The sequence below is a fragment of the Pinus tabuliformis genome, chromosome 3_2, assembly GCF_031772625.1.
Source record: "Pinus tabuliformis cultivar Carrire ecotype Pingquan chromosome 3_2, CPIR1, whole genome shotgun sequence".
Classification (NCBI taxonomy): Eukaryota; Viridiplantae; Streptophyta; class Pinopsida; order Pinales; family Pinaceae; genus Pinus; species Pinus tabuliformis.
In genome coordinates, this window is record NC_142302.1 from 1,096,686,287 (window position 1) to 1,096,695,938 (window position 9,652).

A 9,652-nucleotide genomic window follows, 5' to 3' on the forward strand; every position below is an offset into this window, starting at 1 on the left:
AAAAACACAGTCATTTCCATGCTTAGTGGAAGGAAGGCCTGACATGTAATCCATGGAGATGGATTCCCAAGGTCGACTAGGGGTAGGCAACGGGGTATAGAGGCCTTGCTTCTTAATGGTCGGTTTGGCAATGGCACAGGCAGTACATGATCGGATGTACTTCCCAACATCCTGTCGAAGATTCGGCCAATAGAAATAGTTTTGCAGTACTGCCACTGTTTTCTCGACCCCGAAATGCCCAGCAGCCCGACTGTAGTGTGCTTCCCAAATCATCTTGGCACGCTCGCTTGAAGGAACACAAAGGTGACCGAGGTGGCATAATAGGGCATCCTGGAGGTGAAAATCTGCAACCTGCCGACCCTCCAAGAGTGTCTGGTATGTGTGGCCGAGTTCTGGGTCGCTTTTGTAGAGAAGTGGCCAATCAGAAGTCTCGTGCCCGCAAGAGTTGAGCACGGTGGTTAGCGCCATGATCGGTGGTCGACTGAGGCAATCTGCAACATTATTGGTGCTGCCCTTTTTATACTTGATATTCAAGTGAAACTGTTGCAGGTATGTAGACCACTTCTGATGGCGATCATTCTGCAATTTCCCTTGGGTCTGTATGAATTGCAGAGGTCGGTGGTCTGTGTGGATGACCGTTTCCTTCCCCAAAATGTAATGCTTCCATTGTCGGCAGGCCTGTACAATGGAATACATCTCTTTATCATAAGTGGGGTACTTCCGGACTGTGTCTGAAAGTGTTTCACTGTGATATGCCACTGGATGTCCATGTTGAGTAAGGACTGCCCCAATAGCATAGTCAGAGGCATCTGTCTCGACCTCAAATGGTTGTTGTAAATCTGGTAACGCGAGCACTGGTGCCGTGCAGAGGCGATCCTTCAACTCCCTGAATGCCTTCTGTTGAGATTCAGACCAAAAGAATTTTGCTTTCGCCCCGCCCTTGGTGACTTGACTCAAGGGCCAAGAAATATGAGAAAATCCCAACACAAACCTGCGGTAGAAGTTGGCAAGACCTAGAAAGCTGCGGAGCTCTGTTAGAGTGGTTGGAGAGGGCCAATCCCGAATGACTTGGACCTTGGCTGGATCGACATGCACCCCCTGTTCATCAATGATGTATCCCAGATACTGGACCTCAGTCATGCCGAAAGTGCATTTCTCCAAATTGGCACATAGCTTGTGTTGCCGCAGTGTTTGGAGAACCTGTCGGATGTGGTGGAGGTGCTCTTCCCAACTCTGGCTGAAGATCAGAATGTCATCCAAGTATACTACTACAAAGGAGTTGGTGAATGGCCGCAAGATGTCATCCATTAGCCTCATAAAGGTTGCAGGAGCATTCGTCAATCCGAAAGGCATGACCAACCATTCGAAGAGGCCCTCCTTGGATTTGAAGGCAGTCTTCCACACATCTGAGGGTTCAATTGGTACCTGGTGATATCCTGACTTCAGATCGATCTTGCTGAAATATTTCGCCCCCTTTAGTTGGTCTAGGAGGTCATCAATCCGCGGGATCGGGTACCTATTACGGACAGTGATCTTGTTCAGCGCCCGATAGTCAATACAGAGTCTCCACGTCCCATCCTTCTTCTGTACCAACACTATCGGGCTCCCACAGGGCGAAGAACTCGGACGGATGTGACCTTTCTGTAGGAGCTCCTGAATTTGCCTCTTGATTTCATTGTTCTCCAGAACGGAGCGCCGATAAATTGGTCCATTGGGTAGCGGCGCACCTGGGGTCAGATCAATGGAGTGCTTGACTTGACAGTGCAGAGGAACCCCTGCCGGGGAGGTGAAGATGTCTTTGTACTCCTCCACAATCTTGTCCATTTGTAGCTGCCGTGCAGAGGGACCTCGTTTGGAGGCCGCGGCCACTGTCTTCTTCTTCCCTTGAGGGCGTATCATCAGGAAAACAAATTTCCTGGTTTTGGAAATGATCTTACTGCATTGTTTTGCAGTAATCAAAGAGATGGCGGCAGGTGGTGGTACCTCTGGTATCCTGAACAACTTATTTCCCAATGTAATAATAACAGCACGGGGCCTTGATTCATACACAGCATGTCGCTTCCACAAGTATGGTTGTCCTAGTAATACATCACAAACTTCAAGGGGAGCAATGTCACACAATACCTCATCCGTGAAGGGCTTGATGTTGTATGGAAGGCGACACTGCTGGCTCACGCGAAGATCTCGCCCTTGGTAAAGCCACCCAATGGTGTATGGTTGTGGATGTGCTGTGGTCGGTAAGCCCAACCGCTTCACGACCTCTGCCGAAATGAGGTTCTTTTGACTCCCGCTATCAACAATGAACTGTATCGGGGAGCCCTTGACCCACATCTGGGAGTGGAAGAGACGCTCCTCCTCCTCTGGATCTTCGGGTTCATTTTTCTGGATCTTTGCGGTAGCAACAGTGGCGCTGGGATCCGCATCAATGATCTGCTTCCCTTTTTCATACCCCTTATCGGGTTCTGACTCAGAGTCGGAACATGCATCTGATTCTGAAACCTTTAGCTCAGCCACCAGTGACTGTTTGGCCCGACACTCACTTGTGTTGTGAGTGGAGCTCTTATGGAACTCGCACCATTTTCCAGTGTCCTTTCTCGGCTTCGCGGCGTTGCTCTTTGCTTGCAGCTTCAGCTGGTTGTCTTGGGCTGTCCCGCCTTGGCTTTGTCCTTTGTTCTGTGGTTTAGGGGCACCTTTCCCTGCTTTGGATTCGCAGATCCAAAGTCTCGCTTCTTTTGTTTAAACTTCTGCTCGACTTTGACGGCATACCGGTATGCTGCGCCGAGCGAGGGGATGTTTAGGAACTGTATTTCTTCCTGGATGTACTTGTGCAGGCAGCCACGGTATTTGAGTATCAAATGTTGCTCCGAATCCTTGATACCCAACTTTGTGCGAAGGGTATGGAAAAGATTGGTGAACTCCGGCACATCTTGGTCCCTTCCCTGCCGCAGCGTGGTCCACTTTATGTATTCATCCTCATAGCTTCCGACAGGGTAGTACTGCTCCTTGATGGCATCCCGGAACGAATCCCAGGTGGGTGCGGCTGAAAATAGTGAGCCAGTACTTTCATCCTTCTGCTCGCAGTAGGTTTCCCACCAGTCCTTGACGTGGGGGGCTGCTTTGAGAAGAGCAAAAACAATCTTTTCCCGACTCGAAAATTCATGAACAGAAAAATAACCCTCTAGCAGATTTAACCATTTATCTACGGCATCGGCGTCTATCTGACCCTCGAATATGGGGATTTCAAAATTAACTTGTACCTTAAAGGGTGTGGCGTTTCCAGAGGAGCTGCTGGAAGCCGATGCGCCGCTTCTGGGTAGCCGCTGAAGGATCTGCGCAAAGCTGTCCATCATCGCGTTCCGTTGTTGCTCGAGCGCTTCTTCGAGCAAGATTTTGATGGGATCTCCTGCCCCCTCGTCTTTCTTCTCGTCCGCCATGGGAGGCCGTCGGGATTTGCGAGGCTGGTCTTGCAAAGGTTCAACCAGTTCAAGCCCTAACTCCTTATATCCCGACCTTGTTGGGGACATGCAAAGAAAAACAGAGAAAAAGCAGACCGCTCTGATACCACTGATCCAGATTTAAACAGGAACGCAACAAATTACAGAGATAACCATATGCACAAAGATGCAGCGGAAATAATACTTCATTTCATTAATGGAAAATACTGACATATGCTTACAAACAGAAATGGCAATAAACTAGCTAGGGCGATGGTAGCTTATCTCTGAGAAGAGATGTGATGGCTACATGCCTCTGAACTGTATTACAATGAGGCTCGAAGGCCTATTTATTGTTGAGAAACAATGGAAAACCCTTCACATACCGAAACCTAACCCTAGAAGATGAAACGCCAAATTGTGGGCCCCGTTTGGGTAAATTGGTACATCAATTTCCCGGGGTCGTAACTTTGGCATACGATCTCCGTTTGACGCGTACGATAGCTCGTTAGAAAGATCTATCCGAGTACTACCACTTTGGGGCAACAATAGTGGTTGGTCGCCCCAAAATTCGAAAAAAACGTCGTTTAGGGCCTCAAAACGGCTCCCGAAGTTCAGGACCCGAAAAACTGCTAAAAATAGTAAACTGTGCTACAATTAAGGAAACTGAAAATGCTGAGAAAGACAATGGTGGGGGTCCAGGTGGACCTGGCAGGTGGCCACCAATATCCACCTGGATCAATGGGTCATCATGGTACACGGTTGGTCGTCTATGGAATTATTCATTGTGCTTCTTAGAGGCAAAAGGTTGGCAATCAAGTGCACCGGGTGACTTGGGACCTTGTACCAAGCAGTGCTTCGCATGGTCGGGGACACAAAGCCTCGCTTCTCGATGGCTTTGGTTTGAGGCTCATGGTACCTCTATGAATTATGGTTTGTGGTTCTTCGTCAGTCTATCATTGTAGCTCCAGAATGGTATATGGTTCATGGCTTCTCCTTGAATGGTGATTCGAGGCTCGAAGTTGCTCAGTGGTTGGTAACGCTTCACAGGCTCATGGTTCGTAACTCCTCAGTGGACAATGGTCTGTGGCTTCTTGCTCAAAACCAGTGGCTTCCTGCTCATTTCAGGTCGAATTGTCATTCTATGTAATGTCTTAATAAAACATGGATAATCTCTCTCAATTTTGCTATTGTCTAGCCGACTCTGTTGAATAGAGTCAATGCTTTTGTAGCTCTCTGCATAGTAGTTTCAACTCTTGTCACCTTTTTGTTATGTCAGATATGCTTACCAAGAGTCAAACTTGTTATTTGAAGCAACTTAATTTGTCTTATTGAGTCTGTTTCCCTACAGGGCGGCATGTACCATAGAGGCAAACTCTATGTAATGTTTTGAATCAATAATATAAAGTCAAGCCTTAAACAAAAAAAATGTTGTGCTCATGGTATCATCTATTTTTCCCAATATTAATATTACAAACTTTTGCAATCATGATTTTAATAGTTTCATAATGTTGCTAATAAAAATCTTAAAATCAATCTCCAAATTAAAAAGTGGCACTCATATGAACAATATTTTTTTGGGTTAAAATTACTTCTTTGAAATCATTGATTTAACCATAGGTATGGTTGCAACCAAAGTTTTAAAATTAACTCCCAAATCAAAAAGTGGCACTCATAATAATATCCCATTTCGGGGGTTCAACTCTTTGGTCAAAAGATCTTACCTCACGTGGTTTGGTGAACAATTTGTTTCCCCAGTGGTATCATTTCAAGGCTTTCGAGACATGTTACAAGTAGCTTATTTGTTGCATTTACGAAATAGTATATTTGTTGTAATAGTGGTAATTGATATTTCGAAGTTATCAATCCTTCAAAAATTCTCATTTTGGTTTTAAAAAATCGCAAGTTTTTGAAAATCATAGCAATGATAACTAATACCCTTACAACTAAAATGTTAAAATCAGCTCCTAATTGAAAAGATGTGTTATAAACAAGGGTTACATAGTAGCTAGTACCTGTCGCTTAGCTTAAATATAGCTTAAAATAACAAAGACAAAGATTTCATCACGAAAATAAAATAATTAGTAAAATATTGTATTATTGAATGTCATCACCAAAAATTAAGAAATGTGGTTAACTAAGATTGTTTATATTAACATACATATATCTATATGTGTTTGTGTTATATATATATATATATATATATTAAAATATGTTTTTAATATAATAATAAGTCACCTTAAATTGAAAATATTGTGAAAAAAATATAATTCAATATGAACCAAAAAAAACAAAACAATTAGTAACTAATAGAAATGGGAGTTGCTAAAAAAAACTCATAATAAGACCTCAACCAATAACCTTATAAATAAATACATTTAAATAGTAATATAAAATAATAAAAATTGAATTCCTAATGTTAAACTATGGATAAGCATTAAAAAAATTTGGTCAAAGACAAACTAATAATCGGTCAAAGCAAAATTGAATGTGTTATAACACTTACTTTACCCTTTTTTTTCTTTCTTTTAATTATTTTTAATAAACTTAAAATTATAACATTATTAAAATAATAACCTAAAGTAAAAAATAAAAACAAATTCAAAATGGAAAGAAAGCATTAAAAACAAAACCTTCTTTTAAAAAAACAATTTTTTAAATCATTTTTAAAAATATAAAATATTTTTTTTTTAATTAATATATATATATATATATATATATATATATATATATTTGAAGTGAAGTGAGGGGTGGCTAACAGGGTCTTGGATAGATGGTGATCGGGTGCATTGTTAAGGCACTCCTAGATGTTAAGTCATTGGTTCAATTCCCCGCCCTATTCAGGTGTTATTCTTGGACATGACCATGATGTAGCCTCACCAATGTCAAACTTACACACACACAAAAAAATTGGGGGGTGGCTAGGGAATGGAGTGATGGTGAAGGATCATTATTTCTATCATCCCTCCCTATTCCTCTATTTTTCATGTTCCATTTATATTTTTAAATATATTTATTTTATTCATTTCTTTTTGAATACTATTTATTTTTATTTTTAAATGGCAGAGTCACCAGATTCTTCAAAGCATCCTGGGGTTTACAGCAAGGGTGTTTGTTGCCTCCCTTTCTATATATTTTTGTTGTTGACAGTATGAGTTGGTGTTTGGAATATGAGCACGGCAATGGATGCCTCCCAGGTCTCTGCTTCACTAATGACATCAAAGTGTCAATCATTCATAATTCGTGGATGATACCATCCTTCTTGGGGGCGCCTTAGTGGCAACAACTAGAAGATTTAAATTGGTGTTGGATAACTTCATACCAGCTTAGGAGGATTAACTAACTCAGCTAAGTCCCAAAACTTCATGTGGAATATACCTGCACCCAAGACGCTTCAAATTAGGGAGGTATTTGGCTTTAGTACTGTTGAAAATTAGAAAGAGTTTAAATATTTGTGTATCATGATTTGCCTCAAAACCCTCTCTCCCCAAGCCTTGCAGAATGTCTTATCTAAAGTGAAAAACAAATTGGAATCTTGGGGACCCATACGGCTTAACTTAGTGGGACGCATTGCACTCATAAAGGCATTATTCTCTGCAATTCCCTTGTACCAATTCTTAGCCATGTTAGCCCCTCAATGCATTTTGCAATGTCTAGGGAAAAATATAAGAAAGTTCCTTTAAGAGGGTAGCAAATTCTCTACCAAGAAATTTCATTTGGTCAACTGGGTCATAGTCCGTGCTCCTAAAGTGCATGGAGGATTAGGAATTTGTGATCCTACTTTGATGAACCAAACCATTGGAGCTAAATTTCCCTAGAAAATTAAATCCAACCTTGAAGCTTGGTGTTCTCAAGTCCTCATTGTAGAATACTCTCAATAAGGCAATGGGAATCAAACTGATGTTCTTTATCCAATGAGACATGGATCCCCCACTTGGAAGCTCATCTTAGCCTCGGTCAGTTCGAAGAAAAACAATGTAAGTTGGACATCAGGAAATGGTACAAGAACCCACCTTTGGGCTAACTCCATTATGAATCACACTCCTCTTCAAGAATTAGAAGCCTTGAGACCTCTCAAGTTATATCTATCTAGTCAAGGGGTCTCTACGTTATCTCAAATCTCTCAGTGGGACAATTCAAGATTATGGACAAGCTGGAAGCTTGAAGACATTCCTCATAGTCTTCTTTCGCCCGTCAAGAACCTCAAAGACATTTTAACAGGTTGTGCCCCTTAGAGTCAACATGCAAAAGATAACTTGGCCTAGAAGTCTCATGTATACATAGTGAAGGTTCGGTATGAAGAGCTCCTTTTCTCAATGTAGGTGTAACAACCCTGGTGAAATCTCCATGTAATAAAAGTAAATAAAGGAAAAATAATAACCACGGAGGATGGGACACTTATTCCAAGCTGAATGTTAGGCAGAATACTAGTGGTGGGGATCACTTGTGATTTTTTATGGCTAAGGAAATTTGCAAAGGCAATGACTAAGGCTTTAGAAAGGGAAAATGGCAATTTTGGCACATTTATTTATGAAAATAATGAAAATTAGGAGAAAATGGAGGTGAAAGGTCACAGGTTGGATGTGAGGAGGAAAATGAAGGAAAATAATGGAAAATGAAGAAAATAGAGGCCTCATTCATAAAAAGGCTTTTGAGGATTAGTTGATAACCTTTTGTCAGTTCATTTTTGGAGCTCTCTCATTATTCTCTCTCTCTCTCTCATACTCTTGGAGACTTAGAGTTTTCTTGGAGCACTCTTGGTGGGCGTGGCATACTTGGATTCTTGGAGCAAGAATGCAAAGGAAGAGTAGGAAAGCGTAAGAGGCCATCAGGATCAACAGCTACATCAAATTTCTTGCAGGTATCAAGTTACATGTATGATTTCTTCACTAGTTTTGGCGTGCATGGCATATGCATGTGGATTTTTGGTTGTGATCTGTCATTGGCATGGAGGATGTCCGAGATTGACAGTAGATTGCCTAGCCTTGCCATTTCCTGGATATCCATGGTGATTGTGAGTTACTTTCATTGTTTGTTTTGGTTGGTTCTCATGTTTTCTTAGCTTGGGTTGAGTTACTAGTCCTAGAAGCCCTAGTTGGAAAAACACTCTGGAAGCCCTATAACAGCTTGGGTTGAGTTACTAGTCTTGGAATCCTTGGTTGGACAAACACTTTGGAAGCCCTAGGTGGGTTGAGTTACTAGTCCTGTAAGCCCTAGTTAGGCAAACACTCTGGAAGCCATGAATAAGTTGTGGGTTTAGTTACTAGTCCTAGAAGCCTTGGTTGGACAAATTCTCTGGAAGCCCTAGAAGGCTTGAATGTAGACCAATCTGATGATGGTTTTGTGTTGTCTAGCCTGAGGTCGAATCATTGTTTGATGGGTTGAGGTCTATGGTCTCTGGAAGCCATGGATAAGTTTTGATTGATGTGTTCTATGATCTCCCACATTCATGCTTGGAATATGGCATAGGGGTGAATGGCTAAAGAGAGATTTGGCTCAGCCATTCTACAATTAGGTGGAACGTGGAAGTCCCATCTTAGGTTTGTATTTCGCATCATTAATGAAAGGTTATTTCTCATGGTATTTCTGTGAGTGTCATGATGGATTATATGTGGTGTATATGGTGGTGATTTCATTGATATTTATGTCCCTATTATGTTGGTTATGTATGTGTTTTATGACATCAACCATGTGTGGCTCTCATCATGTTTTTACTTGTAATTGAATAATCAATGTATCTATGACCTAATGGATGGAATGGAATTTGATGTGTTGAGGCATCAATGGTTCTTAACGATTCTCATCTAAGTATGAGACCCCTATGCTTAGAATTGTTATTTACACATGTAGATTACATATTCGCGATATGTTTGATGAAATGCATGTCATGGCTAGTAGGGGTCTAGTCAAGGTCTTGATAAGTATTTGATTTAGTATTGTCACTTCCATGTTATTTTACTGATTTGTAGAGATGGTTCAATTTGGGCAGTGACCTGGGCTTTGGGCCTGAAAAGGTGGCTCAAATCCCAAATGCATTGGAACAACACTGACAGATTTGGTCTCTGGTCACTGGCAGGCAAGACTGTGAGAGTGACTTTGGGTTTTTGGTCGCCCTCATGCCTATAGCATGAGATCGACTGAGGCTTAAGTTGTCTAAAAGTTCAGTGGGACCCCAAGGCAAGTTGTATAAAGTATTGGATTGGTTCTTGAGGTTCTTG